This window comes from Felis catus, chromosome X (genome assembly GCF_018350175.1).
Source record: "Felis catus isolate Fca126 chromosome X, F.catus_Fca126_mat1.0, whole genome shotgun sequence".
Lineage (NCBI taxonomy): Eukaryota > Metazoa > Chordata > Mammalia > Carnivora > Felidae > Felis > Felis catus.
This window is the reverse complement of record NC_058386.1, coordinates 4,212,933-4,229,718: the sequence shown is the minus strand read 5'-3', so window position 1 is coordinate 4,229,718 and position 16,786 is coordinate 4,212,933. Positions and strand designations below refer to the sequence as shown.

The 16,786-nt window shown below is 46.3% G+C and overlaps 1 protein-coding gene across 4 annotated transcripts in view; it reads left to right on the top strand.

Moving 5' to 3' along the window:
• The window catches only part of LOC101082722 (pseudouridine 5'-phosphatase), a 483,897-nt gene that overhangs the window by 300,543 nt on the left and 166,568 nt on the right, over window positions 1-16,786 (top strand). For 3 of the 4 annotated variants that reach the window (XR_002739909.2, XR_006593103.1, XR_002739910.2), the window contains one exon: window positions 2,738-2,843. The gene's annotated coding sequence lies outside the window, so the exon portion shown is untranslated. The remainder of the gene's footprint in view (window positions 1-2,737; window positions 2,844-16,786) is intronic. The other variant, XR_006593104.1, reaches the window with a different exon arrangement.

Below are 16,786 nucleotides of genomic sequence, written 5' to 3'. Positions count from 1 at the left end.
CCATCCATCATATCTATCTATCCATCCATCCATCATATCTATCTATCTATCTATCTATCTATCTATCTATCTATCATCTGTCTATCATTTCTATCATCGATCTATCCATCCATCATACCATCCATTCACCCATCCATTATATCTATCTATCTATCTATCTATCTATCTATCTATCTATCCATCCACCCATCCATCATATCTATCTATCTATCTGTCATCTATCTATCGACCCATCATATCTATCATCTATGTATCCATCCATCTGTCATCAATCTCTGCATCATCTATCTTTACCTATCATCTGCCTACCTACTAAATTAGTAATTATTTATTATCTCCCTACCTATCATCTATTTATCTATGTATCATCTCTCCATAGATATACCCATCTGTGTTAAATACACAAAAATCCCACCAGACCTCCTGATTCTTTTCCTCCCTGCGTATCGCATATACAATCTATTATTAGATCCTGCCGGCCCTATCTATTTTCTACCTGGCTACCACTGCCACTCTAGCCCAGATGGCCTGGAGCTCTCGTTCCTACACACTGTGCTAGTCTGTCTCTTGCTGCATCACCTCGCACTTCCCTTCCTACTGTATATTCACACTGCAGACGGAGTGATTTTTTGGCAGAAACACATCTCAGCTTAACACCATCCAAAGCCTTCGCATTCAGCCCAAGAGAACATGCAAACTTGTTCCCAAGATCCCAAGGCTCTGAGTGGCCCCTGCTCCCTACTCCCCTCTTGAGCCTCCTCTCTTCCTCCTCTCTTCTCTGCTCACTGGCCTCTGACTGGCAGCCCTTTCTTCTGCCCTATTAAGCGACAAGCCCTCTTCCCCAGGCTCTGCGTCTGCCTTGCCCTGTCTTCATGAGGACGGTCTGAGTGTTATCTGTGCTGGGGAACCTTCTCCAACCACAAGCTGAGAATATCACCTCCACCAGCCAACTTGGAATCACTCTTAATCTCCGGGGGACATTGTGACTATCCCATGTCTTTGTTTCAAATTCTCCATCACATGAAGCAGCACGGTGGCATAGATTATTTTGCTCACATATCTATCTGCTTATTGTATGAATAGGCTTCATGACAGTGACACTCCCTGTCCTTGTCACCACCCTCTGCCGGCACTTGGAACATCTACCAATACGTAGTTGGTGTTCACCAAATACGTTATTGAATGAAGGGTTGATTCTTTGGTTATGAAGTAAGGTAACACTAAGAAAATGAAATTACATCCAAATGAGGTTTTATTTTCTCTAAAAAACACAGGCTTTAGAACCCAAAGTGTAGTCAAAGTGTTAAGAAAACATTGGTCTGCTTCAAGATTCATGAATATAGCTTTCCCCAAGATTTTGGTGATAACAGCAAAGATAATCCTTGAGTCCAATGATTGAAGTAAGTACAAACAATTGGGACGCCTGGGTGGCTCAGTCAGGTAAGCGGCCGACTTCGGCTCAGGTCATGATCTCGCAGTCCGTGAGTTCGAGCGCCGCGTCGGGCTCTGTGCTGACAGCTTAGAGCCTGGAGCCTGTTTCAGATTCTGTGTCTCCCTCTCTCTGACCCTCCCCTGTTCATGCTCTGTGTCTCCCTGTCTCAAAAATAAATAAAACGTTAAAAAAATTTTTAAGTAAGTACAAACAATTTAAGCATGAAGATATATTAAATTCAAGCATCAAAGACAATTCGTATCAAGTATCAAAGACAATTTAAACGAAAGTCGTTAATGACCACACTGTGCCATCCTCATCAAATAAGAAATTATGTTTTCATTTTTGGTCTGAGGTTATTATGCCCTAAACACTAGGAAATTGTGTAAAAAGAGTTGCAGGGAAAAATAATCACCTACAGTTACATGAAGGATTCTGTAGCACAGGAAAAACAATTTTCCTTAAAATTAGTGTTTTCTCCTGAGACCCCTGTAATAAAAGACAGGTTAGCAAAAGAAAAACACACAGAAGTTTATTAGCAGGTCTATCTCCTGTATACATGGGGGATACCCAGGAAAAAACTCAGAGGGGTGGCTTTAGAATTTAGGATCTGAATAGGGGAGGGGAAGGGGGATGTAGGCAGGGAGAGTAAATGATTTTAGGAAAGATGACTGGGCCCTTGGAAAACCAGGTGGAGGTAGGACAATTTCTGACCGAATTTGTGTGCGGGTAAATTGGAGGTCTAATCTCCTCTCCTGTGACAGGAGACCATCTTCCCAGTTGATGACACTCCCAAGGAGGGCGCCCATGACAGTTGCGTTCCTTTTGGAGGACGCGTCTTTAGGCAAATGAGGGAAGTTCAGGGAAAGCCTCTCCCTTCACCTGCTGGTTTTCAAATGGCTACAATTCAAAATAATCAGGATAACAAAGTGGTAAATTTGGGGGTGGTTGTAGCCATTGAAGTGGCTTCAGCACTAATGCCACAGAATTAAAAAGCAAGGAACAGTATTCCACAGCACAAAAAGCAAAACACAATAGGATAATAAGAGACCAAGAAATGGGGACATTCTCTTGAACAGTGACACAGACTTTCTGTTTCCTCACGGGGTGTCTACCTCAGAAAAAGAGGCAAAATGCAATGCATCTCACTAGATGGTCTGTACCAATGCTCACAGCTACACATGGCAGGCACGTAGATGTTTCTGCTTATATTCAGCAACCAGCCCAAGGTCTGAGCAGTAAACGTTTGAGGCCGGAGCAAGTTTTATTGTCTCTTGTCATGATTTACCTTGTGTTTTATGTTAGGTAGCCAGGATTCTGACTACGTGTTGGTTGATGCTCGAACGGATTTTTGAGCCACCATCGAATCGTTTCTGAGGTCCGTCTACCGAGATCAAGTCCCATAAAGCAGGTAAGCCACGTGAAATTTGACCAGCGCCATACTGACAGCCTATTGTTATATAATCTTCCGGTGTGAATCAACCTGGGCGTGAGGTGGGGAGAGAATGTTCAAGACAGAAACAGAGAACCTGCTGGAAATGTATTCCATCACAGTGCAGAAGAGGAAGTTGAGAAAAAAACATAGGTTTCGAAAGGAATAATAACAACGATCTTTTTTACCTGGTATGATTTAGGAGGTGTTGGGAGTGTTTTCTAAGATCCTAAGGAGCAAGTCTCAGGGATTAGGTGGGTGTATTGAATGTGGGCTACAGATAAGAGGCAGTAAAGGTGGCCCAGATGAGTGTGTAAGCAACACCCAACTTTTAGAAAGCGCTAGATGCTTTAATCTGGCCTTCGGAAGAGTGCAGTGTCCACTCCCATCTTACATGGAAGTCTGCAAATGCAAAGGCTCAGGGTATCAGAGAACATTTGGAATATCTGAAATCTGCACTAAGACTTTTGTCCAGAGAAGGGGGGGTGCTATTGCAAAGAATCTACACACGGTAATAGAAATGATTCACCCAGATGGTGTCTTTTTCTTTAGTTCTTCCCCTCTCTGTTTTGTGTTTTCTTTGGAGACACTGCTGGGAATGTCACCCAGACAAGCTGTGATCTATAGAAGACCAGTCCCTGTCTTATTTAGTACGTTAGTCTTCTTGAAGTGCAACTCGTGGTCTTAAACAAATACCTTGCGTGTTTCTATGCTTAATGTCTGTTTCTGCTTCAAGATTTTACACTCTAAGAGCTGGGCATTGAGTCTCTCTATCTCCCTATTGCTATGTGCCTGGGGTCGAGCCTTTTTGGTTGGGCACGTAGTAGATGATTGATGAACGGGTATTGAAGAAGTGAATGAAAAGTTAAATGGCATTGAGTTGACTGTTATATGAGCCAAGAAGAGACAATACCATAAACGGTATGGCGTCTTAGAAAGGGAGAGAGCAGTGACCTGAGTATTCATGAAGGTTGTTGGATCTTGGTTCAGACCTTAAATGGTGGATGAGATTGACAGACAAAGACCCTGAATGTCACCAGATGAGTGTGAACAAGGTGTCTTGTGGTTACATCATGGAGAATCTGTTCTGAAGTAGAAGGGAGAGAGTCTCAGCCCGTTGAAAGAGAGACAGAGATGGTGATAAGATACCAGAGCCCTACGAGTGCTTTGCCATAGGACCGACATCCATTTATAACTGACGCTGGTCAGTTTGTCCTTACATACACGATATATCCCTTATAAAGTTATTAGGAGTTTTTATTTGGTGGGGGGGCAGGGAAAGTTGTGATGGAAATATATCATGAGTGAAGAGTTTGACGTGTTGCCAATTTCTTGCTTCAAGTTAAGACAGCAACACAAGTTATGGGGCACCTGGGTGGCTCAGTTGGTTGAGCATCCAGCTGTTGGTTTCAGCTCAGGTCATGGTCTCATGGTTTGTGGGATCAAGCCCTGCATCGAGCTCTGTGCTGAGAGCAGGGAGCCTGCTTGGGATTCTCTCTCTCTCCCTATCTCTCTGCCCCTCCCATGCTCATGCTTGCTCACGGTCTCTCTCTCTCTCTCTCCCTGTCTCTCAAAATAAATAAATAAACATTAAGAAAACCCCACAGGGGTACCTGGGTGGCGCAGTCGGTTAAGCGTCTGACTTCAGCCAGGTCACGATCTCGCGGTCCGTGAGTTCGAGCCCCGCGTCAGGCTCTGGGCTGATGGCTCGGAGCCTGGAGCCTGTTTCTGATTCTGTGTCTCCCTCTCTCTCTGCCCCTCCCCCGTTCATGTTCTGTCTCTCTCTGTCCCAAAAATAAATAAACATTGAAAAAAAAATTAAAAAAAAAAAGAAAACCCCACAAGTTTATAACATTAAGGAATGAAAGGGAAGTTTTTTGCCAGTAAAGTTACCTAATGACTATTTGTTGCTCAGGAAGAAATTTCAAACCTACCAGAGGTGTGTGAGATCAGAACACCCTCCAGGGAGGTAATACAGCAAAGGCTCAGGAAGTGTCAATTTCTAGGGAAATGGAAAACATCAATGAAAGAAATATAATTTGTAGAGGAATGCTCAAATACTGAAATTGGGACGGTGTTGCAAATACGTCCCTGGGTAATAGGAAATTCGGGAATGAATTTTGTCACCCATAGGTGAAGAAACATTTGCCAAGTAGAGGAATGTTAAAAAGAGAAGGAAAATAACACCACAGGTAATGCAACGTAATGATTTAGTAATTTAAGCAGGTACTTGTGTAAAAAGGACTGTTCCTAAAATCAGCCAATATTGAGTCTAAGAAGAAAAACGCTTTTCAGCCGTCACTGATTGAATCAAATCAAACTAGAAATAATGAATTGCTCTTTGACAAAACGTTCAGATTGGTAGAAGAGAGGGTGGCAGCCAGTGTGATCACATTCATCTCTACGAAGGGATTCACATTTACTTATTCACGGCAGTCGTGCAAATTTCAGTGTCGTGGGGAGACTCTGCGTCCTGGCCACCGTTTGGCGAAGACGCCACTGCCCTAGGTTACCACCGCGGCGTTCAGTTTTGTGTCTCGTTCTTTCCCGGACGTTGTGTCTGTGTTTCCTCCGCGTCCTGGCATCCGTATCTTGGTGTAGGCTACTGTTCCCTCCCAGAGAACATTCTCAGAGATTTGCGAGAGTGTCGGAAATGAGAGGCATGTCTACACAGATGGTACATTCATTTTCACTCTGCGGTCTGCGGAGATTAAGCACTGACCCGACAAAAACAATGTGCCGAGAAGTCAGGGTAACTGGGGCAGTGCGTGGACAGAAAATACAGATAGTAGCACTCGCACAACCTGTCAGGAAGGGGGCCTCTGTTATTGCCGATTACAGAATAACCTCGTGAAGCTGAAGTCAGACTCAAGAAAAGCATCCACTGTTATGTGCTGGGCGAGACAGAATGTGTGGAGACAGGATGTGTGGGACCGACCGAAATGAGCAGGGAGCTCCCTCCCATTTGAGAATGGCCGTTATGCTCTAGAGTTGTGTCCCCACCCCCCCACCCCCGCCCCCGCCCCGCCAATGTCATCAGTCCGTTTCCCGAAGCATCCCGGGAATGCACTCTGATTCCAGGAGGAGACCAGCCCTGACCTCTGGGATACATGTCTTCTCTTAAGCCATTGGAGATACGTGGCATAAAACACAAATGACATACGCACCCCTCTCACAAATACAATCCACAAATAAGAAGCCACAAGCACCATGGAACAAAGTGTGCATGCACCAGCCAGTAGGTGATGATTATGGGAAGGCCTTTGTGAAGCCTTTGCCTTGGGGCACCTACGTTGCATGAAAACAGAGACCATTCACTCTTGAATCCTAAATGGAAAGCGGCAGCCATGTCTAACATTCCGTACCTAAGAGACCCATGCGTTCCCTCCTTCTTCTCCACCCATGTCCATTGCCAAATGATTGCCTGGTGGTGAATAAGACTGTCCTACTTCCCCGGGGCTCGCACAACACAGGGCTCGCAAAATCCCCCTTCCCCTAATTTGCTGAGTGAGGGGTGTGGGGCGTGTTATATGTGAAGGACGTCAGGACTCCCTTTTCAGGAATGATGCACATATATGGTTTGTCCCAGGAGAGGGGTCTTCGAGAATCCTCTGGTAGGATAAGCTCCATTTTCCTGGTGAACAAACCAAATCTCGTATTTTGAGAATGCTTGCCTGATCTCATGTCACATATCACAGAGAACATTTATTAATTAAGGTTCTTTCCAGTGACACTTTTGTAGATGACCGAGCTGCTGTTCATGGGCTCCTAGACTGGCTGTTGTGTTTTAGAGGACTATATGCCGGGGGAGGGCCAAGCCCAGGGTGGAGGTCACTGCCATATTTTCTCAGTATTGTCAGGAATCTGAGACAGATTTTAAAATGGACCGGGGCCCAGACATGGACTTCTGCTGTTTCAGGCGGGGTGATTCCAGGAATCAGCCACACACTTGCCACATTCTGCAAACCCTGTGTCTTCCCTTAGGTGGTACAGACCTGATGGGCTTGTCTGGGATCCGGGAAGCCAGTGTGGCACATTCAGAAGAACTAAGTCCCTTGCAAAATGACTTTCCCAAGTGTTTCTGCTCCCTGCTTTGCCAGCCGCGGGCGCTACTCTCTCACATAGCTACTCTCTCTCAACCTGTCAGGGATCCAGAAATAACCACTCCTAGCGCAGTGTCTCAACGTTGGCATCACCCACATTTCGGGCCAGCTGATCCTTTGGGGTGTCCTGTCTATTGCAACATGTTTGATAGCATCCCTGGCCTAGACCCCCTAGATAGCGGTACCAATCCCCCAACCTCCAGCAGTTTCGAAAACCGAAAATATCCCCAGACGTTACAAAATATCCACCACATGAGGCCCACTTCCCCAGAAGAATTATTTCCCATGAGACTTTCTGATGTATTGAGAATTAGTCATCTCAGGCCCTGGAGAGAGACGTAGGGGTCATCTGTGACATGTAGTTTCTGTTCTTGCAAAAAATACCAGATAAATGTACCCTTTAACCTTGAGGGGATTCAGAGCTGTGGGGACTTTTCCTTGGTTAGTTGTGTAGCCATTCCTTTATCTTGCAAAATTGGGGGAGAAAGCATTTTGGGGAAAATGCCGTACGCAGGGCCATCTCAAGGAAACGACCACAGGGCACCAAGTTGTCATATCTTGATCACAGAACGGGACACTGTGATCGGTGACCCACAGCCTCTTGGAGGGATATGCCTGTGTCGAGAGAAAGATGAATCTATATAACCTGGGCATGTGGCAATGCCAGGCTTTTAAAATTTTGAGGAATTTATAATATCTTCTGCAAAATAATAAACTTCTGCAGTGGGCCATGCCAACATGCCTCCTTCCCTCCCAGTGGGTTATGGTGTGTGTGTGTGTGTCTGTGTGTGTGTGTGCATGCACATATTTGGCCGACAGACTCAGTGGGTACCCACCGGAATCTGACGAGAGCTGTGCCCCCTACCCCCTCTGTGGACCATGTTTGTGCCCTACACGGCAACTTGGAGCTCACTGCTTCTTTTTTTTTAACTATCTTTTTAAAGTTTATTTAGTTATTTAGAGAGAGAGAGAAAGCAGGGGAGGGACAGAAAGAGAGAGAATCCCAAGCAGGCGCCACACTGTCAGCACAGATCCTGACACGGGGCTCGAACTCATGAAACCATGAGATCATGACCTGAGCCGAAATCAGGAGTCGGCGGCTTGACCGACTGGGCCACCCGGGCGCCCTGGAGCTCACTGCCTCTTGCACACCAGATTCTCGGCAGTGTCTCATTGGCACTCTTCGGCAGTGTCACCAAGGGCAGGGAGGGAATGTCCCCAGAGCCCTTTGGCTTCCTTTCTGGGCACAGTGAAGCTTTGCGTTCATCCCCTCTGCAGAGCACATGCTCGGAATAGCTGGAATCACCCACATTCATGAGGAGGGTCAATAATAAATTATTGAGTCGCACAGAAAGGCCGTTCCAGAGCATGGGAAACGGGCTTGGAGAGAGGGCTGTGAACCCCAGTGTCGTAAATGAGCCCCGTTGTTGGGCACACCGCTGCCCTCTCTCCCAGATCCTTCCTTTCTCAAGGCCGTGCCTAAAAATAGCCCACAATTATCAGCGGTCACAAAGCAGGGTCTCATGGGTGTGGAGTCTATTTTAACCCTGGTGGAGTCCGAGTGACACGCTCCGGTTCCAATCGGTTTTCCAGTTTGGTATTCAGAGAGCTAATTCATTTTGTGGCCTGCCACCGCTCCATTCCTGATCAGCCCCTGCCTGTGAACACTGTCTGCATAACAAATGTGTCTTTCTCAGGGTGCAGCAAATACGGAGTAATTAACATGAAGTAGGGGCTGGGGCTGGCGTGCTTTCCCCGGCCTTTCCACCAACACCACTGTTTTTATTTAACCCTGCGTTTGTCGGGTCTGCCAGAAATCCGCTTGGCTTATATTTTTCTTCTCCCTCCCCCCAGTCTAAAAGCAGAGAGGGTGGGGGTGGGGGTCCCCCGTCACCTCCGAAGTCTCTGCGGCTGAGCCTTGGAGAGCTGCCTTCCGCAAGCCTCATGCAAATGATGCTGTGCTCACCGCTTCTGACATTTAAGGAGGCAGACGCAGGCCAAGGGGCCGATCCCACCTCCTGCACCAAGCCCGGAGTCCCCGTGTCTCTTCCGGGGTGAGGACGTGCTCAGGGGGACGAGGACACAGAGAATCCAGCCTCCCTGCGGCCACAGGCTGAGGGAGACTTGCCCGGGGACCTGGAATGCGCTCACAGCCCGATGTGCATTCCTCCTGGCCTCAGGCGCCCCGTTACGAAACACAGAGGATAATCCTGTTTGCCGGGAGAGCCCGGGTCCAGGTGTGCATGAAGGGTGTCTTCAGCCTTCCCTTTTCAGACCGCCTGCTTAGCGAGTCCCTGCTCTGAAACTCTGGGGACGGCAAGTATCTCCCGTAGAGAAGAGAACAGGAAGACAGTGGCTCCTGTCTGCTTCCATAAGCAGTCCCACACGCGCTGTTTTTCACACATCTCTTGCCTTCTCATTCTGGCTCCTGAAAACATGCCAGAACCTTCTCTTCTCTGCTCCAGAACAGTCTTTCCAAAATGCATCTTTATTAGAAGAAATGTCAGTCTTGGTGCGGGGGCCCGGGTGGGCAGGTACCTTCAAAGCAGTTAAAGTCGCTGTATGACCCGTGAGTGCTTATGGTGATGAGGTTTTCAGGGGTGATGGTGGGGTTCGTGGGGTCCGTAGCCAACAGCCAAGAAGGAATTCTTTTTTTTTTAACTTTTTTTTTTTCAACGTTTATTCATTTTTGGGACAGAGAGAGACAGAGCATGAACGGGGGAGGGGCAGAGAGAGAGGGAGACACAGAATGGGAAACAGGCTCCAGGCTCTGAGCCATCACCCCAGAGCCCGACGCGGGGCTCGAACTCACGGACCGCGAGATCGTGACCTGGCTGAAGTCGGACGCTTAACCGACTGCGCCACCCAGGCGCCCCAATACTTTTTGAAATCAGACAAGATGCAAAGAAGTGTGTTCTTCTCACGCGAGGGACATCCCTCGATACATACATTAAGTGCGCTGGAACTTGGTTTGGCTTCTTGATTCGTAGCATCTCCCACTGCTCGTGTGGTTTCATATCCGGCCATCTATATAGTTGCCACACAGTCAAGCAGAGTGTTCCCCATTGACTAAACTTGATCGAGTTCAAGTATTCAGTTACACCTTCTCCGGGTTTGTAGGGCGTACTCCTCCCCGGCTTTTCCCCACATGTTTCCTTGTTTGGGTTTGTTGACCATAAAACCAACGGAAGAGCAAAATCACCACGTATAAAAACATAAGGACTCTTTTTTGGACTCGAACCCAAACCCAGTCATATGATGGTGATGCATTTCCTCGTCCACAACTTTTATTTTTAAGAAGTGGAATGTAATCAACACATACACCGTTTACAAATCCTACCTGAGGTGAACTTGACGTGATTTTGGAGGGGTGGGGGCATCCGGAGCCGGCGGCCAAGAAGGAATTCTTGAGATGTGTTTGGTGCAAAAAGGTGATGTTATTAAAGCACAGGGACAGGACCCCGTGGGCAGGAGGAGCTGCACTGGGGTCTTGCACAGTGACTCGTTATATACTATGAAGTAAAGGCCAAGGGGAGGCCTCCAGAGGACCTTTCATATGCTAACGAGGACTCCTAAGATTCCGGGGACCTTGCTTTTGCCAAGCTGAGGTTGTTTTCCCTCTAGTAAGGTGTCAACATTATAACAGTGAGGAATTCCTGGAGGGCTGTTATCCTCTGCCGGTCTCAAGTATCTGTCCATGGGCTGCAGGTTATAAGGACATTTAATTTTACCTGCCGTATCCTCCTTGCCTTTGTCCCCCACATCACCGTGGAGGGGAGGGTGATGTTGGGGCTCCAGGACACTGAGTCTGTAGGTTTCTGGAGATGAGGCTGTTGATAAGATTGCTTTTTTCTTGTCATTTACTGAGACATGTGTGAACTGATGGAGACTCCTGTCCTGCATGACTGTGATCTCTTAACCATTGGTTTTTCCCTTTCCTTTGTTCTGGGGCGGTTTCCAGGGTGACACCTCGCCTTATGCTCCGTCATCAAACTCACACCAGAAATTTGAGTGTGTTCAAACAGGCACAAAGATATGCACATGTGAAGCTTAAAGATTCTGGAGACCCTTAAGAATTCAGAGCAAATGAAACAGCTTAGGTCAGGCTTATTAAAGCCTCAGCTCAAATCAAATGAGGATATTTCCATGGTTGGGGGTGGGGGAATCCTCTGGGAGTGACATTCTCAAGGCCGTGGACATTGTTATGAAAATGCCTCACAAGTGGCATTGTGCGTTCAGTTATAGTTCCTGCTCTCACCTGATGATTCTGAACAGCCCCCCAGAAGTCTCTTCAGTTATAGACAGAGAAACCGCGCACTGAGAAATTAAATGGCTGGCCCAAACTCTATAATCCGCTCATTATAATTCTAAACTCGACCAATGGAGATATTCAGAGATGTTGGCAAATACAAATTGTCAAGAATATTCATTCAGTACTATTTATATTAGGGAAAATGTGGGAAGAACCAGATATCTTCCCTCCCCCTGCCCCACAACTGCTGTGAAAAGGAACTGTTGAGTGCTAATGGGTCCGTTTTGTTCTACGATATTATATACAGATATTTCATTGTATTTTCAAATAAGGATTCATGATGTGGGAAGATGCACACAGTGTCCAATTAAGTGAAAACGTTGCATGTTGTGAAATTGTGTGTAGGGCATGAGTTCCGAAGCTTTAAAGTCCTTGGAGGACTTGCTAAAAATGGGGCTGCCCCTCCCGCCTTCAGAGCTTCTGATTAAGTAGGTCTCAGATGGGACACAAGAATTTGCACTTCTAACAAATTCCCAGCGAATGCTGGTGCTATGGCCCAGGGACCCCGCTGAATTAAACAAATATGCATTAGGAGTGTTAACAGGGCCAACTTTCCTTGTAGACACTAACTGTCAACACAGGGTGGTGACAGAGCCGAATGGGGAACTTTTTTAAAAAAACCTCGCTGTCAGAAGGAGCTTGGTGTTTCTTCAGTAAGTTAAAGATGGACTCAGCCTGTCATCTTCCAGCTCCCCTCCTACACATACATCTAAAGAGAATTGAAAACAGGTGTTCAGGGGCATCTGGGTGGCTCAGTTGGTTAAGCATCTGACTCTTGATTTCGGCTCAGGTTATGATCACATGATTTCTTAGATCACCCGCCGAGTCAGGTTCCATACTGAGTATGGAGCCTGCCTGGGACTCTGTCTCCCTCTCTTTCCATCCCTCCCCACTCGAATGCTCTCTCTCTCTCTCTCTCTCTCTCTCTCTCTCAAAATGAATAAATAAATACGAAAGGAAGGGAAGGGAAGGGAAGGGAAGGGAAGGGAAGGGAAGGGAAGGAGGGAGGGAGGGAGGGAGGGAAGAAGAAAGAAAGAAAGAAAGAAAGAAAGAAAGAAAGAAAGAAAAAGAAAGAAAGAAAGAAAGAAAGAAAGAAAGAAAGAAAGAAAAAAAAAACATGTTTAAAAACAGGCAGGCAGGGGCGCCTGGGTGGCGCAGTCGGTTAAGCGTCCGACTTCAGCCAGGTCACGATCTCGCAGTCCGGGAGTTCGAGCCCCGCGTCAGGCTCTGGGCTGATGGCTCGGAGCCTGGAGCCTGTTTCCGATTCTGTGTCTCCCTCTCTCTCTGCCCCTCCCCCGTTCATGCTCTGTCTCTCTCTGTCCCAAAAATGAATAAACGTTGAAAAAAAAAATTTTAAAAACAGGCAGGCAAATGAATGTTCATAGCAGGGGTCGTCACAATTGGTAGAAAGTGAAAACAACCCATACATACGTCCATCAACATGTTAACGGATAAAGAAAAATGTGGTCTAGATCTACCATGGAATAGTACTTGGCCATGAAAAGGAGTGCAGTCCTTAAACGTGCTACACTGTGGCTCAACCTTGACTAGGTCAGGCTGAGTGAAAAAAAGCCAGATCCAAAGACCACATTTGAATGATTCTATACATTCTAAATGTCCAGAATAGGAAAATGCATAGAGGCAGCAGACTGATGGGTTGTCAGGGGCTGAGGTCAGGGGACGGTGGGGAGTGACTGCTTAACAGGTACAGAACTTTTTTGAAGCAATGAAGTGTGCAGAAACCCCAGAGTGGTCATGGCTGTGTACAGTGTGAATGTGCTAGAAGCTAGCAGGTCATACATTTTCAAATGGTTAATTTTACATTACCTGAATGCTACTCCAATTGTGTTTTAAATGTTCAGCCAGTGCGCTAGAGATTCCGATTTCATCATTCTGGGACCGGGCTATTTTAAACGCTTTTCAGATGGTTCAAATGGGTAGCTCAGCTTGAATGAGTTGGTGGGGATTCAAACAATCCCCAGGGTGGACAATACAGAGGGCTTCAGGTAAGGTTCAGATAAAGGAGAATAAAACATTGGGAAGACAGAACCTGCAGCTGTAGGGGGTGGTCCCGGTCACTTTCCTGCTCATTTTCCAAGGACCAGCAACATCGGCCCCACCTGGGAGCTCTCCAGCCCCACCCCAGGCCTCCTGAATGATAATCCGCCCTTTAACAAAATTGCGCAGCCCTTCCAGCATGGTATTTCATGGAACGCTGGCGTGGGGGGCGGTTATTATTCCTTGTTCTGAGACAATGAGTTGCTACTGCCCAGAGGATGAGGGAAATGCTGGTTGATAGCCTGGTAATTGCATTCATAGCCTCCCGTATCTCTGAGCCTTGGAGAATCTCCTGCATCTGACCCCTTCCACGAGCATTGTAGGGTATGGCATGCAGTCGTATCCCAAACCATTTGAAAAACGGAGCTCCTTTGACCGAAACACTTTACAATTCTGAGGGACGCTAGCCTTCGACAAGGATACATCCGGGAAATGCCTCTCCCAGACAATTTTGAATCTTCTCCGCCATCAGAAACCAGCTTGCATTTGGTAAAACTTCACGAGGGAGCCTAAACGTCCGTAACCAGAGAGATTGAGTGAGAAGCCATGCATGTGGAGTTATCACGACAGCACTGAAACGTGGGTCATGAAACAAGGGGAAATGTGGGGAATGGGACAGGCTCCCTCCACAACACTGCTCTTTGTCGTCCCGATCCTGGAAGATTCTGAAGTTTCAGCCCTACAGTCAAGGGAAGCTAGAAAGAGGAGCTTTTACGCCCATGTGGACCACGTTCCAGAGAAATCGTTTCCACTCATCTCCAAGCACTGCGGACTTTTCTGCCAAGTCTTTTCCAGGCTACACTGGGCCCAACTAATGCCCAAGAAAAAGTTTAATATTTTTTTGTGTGAAATCCATCTTGACATGACTCAATTTCTATAAATGGTAAAACTACCCAAACAGGAAACAAAGTTCACGAACTTGTGGAAAGAAAGTCAACGGCCCTTTTTGTCCTCTCAGTAGACTTGTTTTCCCCCCCTCTATATTTCCCCAAAAGTCCGATTAGCCATACTCAAACTTGTTTTTCTGGAAATGGCTGCAAGTATCAATGTAATTTTTAAACCTGGCATGAAATATTCAAGAAGTGGGACGGATGGGAACCTCAGAGGTCAAACATGAAATTGGTCCCAATATCGAAGTGACAAAAAATGATGTTCCCTGTTCTATGTATCAATCTATTAATATCAGTTCATAAATGGGATGCTGACTCTGGAGCCCCTTACAGCAAAGGTGCCCCTTAGCCCCTTACCTTTGAGTTCTTTGCAAGATTCACGAATTCATTAGCCATTTTACAAAAACGAGGACAATTGTGTTCCATTTGATAGAGTCGAAAGAAGATTTCCCACCCAAGCCCACATTTCTGAACTCAGTTAAAATGATTTCCATAGACTTAAGGGCTACATAACACAAATGATTCACAAGCCGTACAGAGGAACGGGCAAACAAAAACCAGAGAAAGGGAAATGTTGCTCACTGCTGTGTGGCCACAAGCTGTGGGGGAAAAAAAAATGTTTCTTTAAAGAAATCTTATTGTGGGAAAATTCACATCTGCCTATTTATTTGTTTCCTGGATAGAAAACACAGGTCAAGGTCTCTTCAGCTCAACATTCGTTTCTATGTTATGGGGATTGTGCAAGATTTCTTTGTCGGGCATTTTCAGGGATCTGCAAACCACCGTCTGTGAACCAAACGGGGCCCACCACTTGGTTTTGTAACATCCTTCTGGAACACGGCCATGCTCATACATTTACACATCATCTATGGCTGCTTTCCTCTGCCACAGCAGTCAGGTCGTTGCCACAGAGACCAGAGAAGCCGAAAACATCTATCTGGCCCTTTATAGAAAAGTTTGTCAACCCCTCCCCTAAGAATACTTGTACACGTGAGGTCATTTCTGCAGGCATCTCATGATAGGGAGAATTTAAATACCAAATTTTATATATATATATATAAATTTTATATATAAATTTTATATATAAAATTATATATATTTGTATTTATATCTACCCGTGTTGGATATGATAGGGCACCCAGATATGTAGCTAGATGACATGAGATTAGCCCTGAATCAGTACACTGAGTCAAGCAGACAGCCCTCCCCACTGTGGGTGGGCCTCATGTAACCAGTTGAAGGCCAGAAAAGATCAAAGAGGTGGAGGAAAGCTTGAATTCTATCTGTCTCTCAGACTGATGGTTTGAGCTGGGCATTGGCCCCCTGCCCTCGGACTGACACTTTAAGCATTGGCCTCCCTTGTTCCAGGCTTTCACACTCAGAGCGAACTGTCCTACTGGCTCTCCTGGGCCTCCAGCTTGCTGGTGGCAGACTGTGGGACTTCTCAGCCTCCATAATGGGACAGTCAATTCCTTATAATCAATCAGTAGATCAATCAATCTCTCCTCCCTTCCTCCCTCCCTCTGCCTCCACCCCACATATTTCCCATTGGTTTTGTTTCTCTGGAGAACTCTAATACAAACAAACACTCTCTATTACACTTTCTTAACTCTTGTGGCCCAATTCCACAAACCTTATTTGAACACCAACTATGTGCAAGGTAAGGTGAAGATTAGGAAGATGAAGAAAACGGTTCTCACCCTGAACATGGTCTAATGGGTAAGAGGCCCATGACTCTTCATTTAAGTGAAGTGTCAGGCATGGCTTGAGAGAGACCTTCCCAAACTTCTACCTTATTTACTCTCAAGAGGAATCAACCCCCCCACCGTCCAGGGGTTGCTCACGGTTTCATAAGAATGATGGGATTTCAAGTAGTCTTCAAAAATGTCAGGTGTGAAAAGGAGGGCATCCCAGAATGTAAAGAACAGGAGGTCGCCAGTGCAGGTGGCAGCCATGGAAGAAAGGAGTGGGAAATAAGGCAGAATGGACTCAGCTTGAATGCACGCTCTACGTCATGGACACTGGAGTTTGCATGTAACCCCGAGGAAGACTTTTGGATGGTGAAGCCACAAGCTATTTGGAATGACTTATGTATTAGGGGAGTGGGTTGGGTTGGAAGGGGAGAAAGCCTCATTCTTGTTAGAGAAATTCCCCATCTCTTGATTTTTGCCAGGGGTTGGTAGAGTATCCTTTGCTTTTCGTTATCATTTAAGACCTAATTAGAGATACTTGCTTTCCAGGTGGGTCTTCTGTTCAAACTCCCCAAGCAGCCTGACACTGCATAGCCATCGCTCAGGTTCTGAATGATTTAAAAATTGACATCCTATCCTTAATGCAGGTGGGCACACTGTGAATGATTTGTAGGCTGAAATACCATTTGGGAGGAAACACCTGCAACGTGAAAGGTGGCAATCCATCCATCCACTCGCTTCTTTCTTCCTTGCCTGTCATTGGACAAAGACCTCTTGTGCAGGTCAAGTTAATTTTTGTTAGAGAACGTGCCACCATGTGATGAGTGTTAACGCTTCATAGATGTCAAGAGGCTAACTCATGACTCCA